Source organism: Triticum dicoccoides, chromosome 1A, assembly GCF_002162155.2.
Source record: "Triticum dicoccoides isolate Atlit2015 ecotype Zavitan chromosome 1A, WEW_v2.0, whole genome shotgun sequence".
NCBI lineage: Eukaryota > Viridiplantae > Streptophyta > Magnoliopsida > Poales > Poaceae > Triticum > Triticum dicoccoides.
Window position 1 is genome coordinate 311,428,393 of NC_041380.1, and position 1,207 is coordinate 311,429,599.

The following is a 1,207-nucleotide window of genomic DNA, read 5'->3' on the forward strand; positions in this document are numbered from 1 at the left end:
AGTGACAGCAGTAACAATAACGGTAACAGCGATAGTATTAGTTTTGTAGCAAGTGCAACAGTAATGATAGAAGTAGTAACTTAGCAAAAACAATATAACATAAATTCTTAGGCATTGGATCGGTGACTTGTTGTATGATATTCATCATGAGACAGTTATAACCTAGGGCGATACGACACTAGCTCCAGTTCATCAATATAATGTAGGCATGCATTCTGTAAATAGTCATACATGCTTATGAAAAGAACTTGCATGACATCTTTTGTCCTACCACTACTAGGGAAAAGCCTATACACAGAATCTTACCAGTAGCGCTGTACAAAATCAAACGCTACTGCTACTTAGTAGCAGCGCGCATAAATAAACCGCGCTACTGCTATGACTTTTGCAGTAGCGCATACTGGCGAAAAGCGCTGCTGCTATGTTTGAGCTGGGCGCGCATGGCTAGCCCAACCTAGCAGTAGCGCGTATACTGGCCCAGCGCTACTGCTACTCTCCTTAGCTGTAGCGCGCTTACGTGTAAGGCGCTGCTGCTAGCGGAAATAAAATAAAGTGAAAAACAAGTAGAAAAGTAAATGAAAATGGAAGAAATAGAAAAAGGAGAAAGGAAAAAAATAAAATGTAAAGAAAAATAAAAGAAAAAAGGGAAAAAGGAGAAAGGAATAGCAGTAGCGGGTTTCAGGAACCGCGCTATAGCTAACTTAGCTATAGCGCGTTTTCGGAAACGCGCTACCGTTACGTTTCACTTAAACAACGGTTCCCCCCGGCCCCCCGGCCACCACTTCTTCCCCAAATCTCTTCCCCTCGCTGCCGTCTTCCCAATTCGCCGTCGCCCCACTTCGCCGCCATCTCCTGCCGGCGTGGACGCCCGCAACCTCACCGTCTCCCCTCGAGGCCGCCGTCATCCTCACCGCCACCGCCCGAGGCCGCCCTCAGCCTCACCGCCGCCACCCGAGACCGCCCTCGACGTGACCGTCGGCGCCCTCCACCTCATCGCCGCCCGAGCCCGCCCAGGACCGCTGTTGCCCGTGCCCGAGCCCGCCCTCTCCGCCCCTGCCTCCATCACCGAGCACCTCCCCGCCACCGTCTCTCCCCTCTCTGTAAGTCCCCCACCCCTCCCCCACTCATCTCTCTCTGCATTCTAGAGAAAAAATTCGTAGAGCAAAAGTTTGTTTATAGCAAAAAATTTAGTTTAGAGCAAAGGATG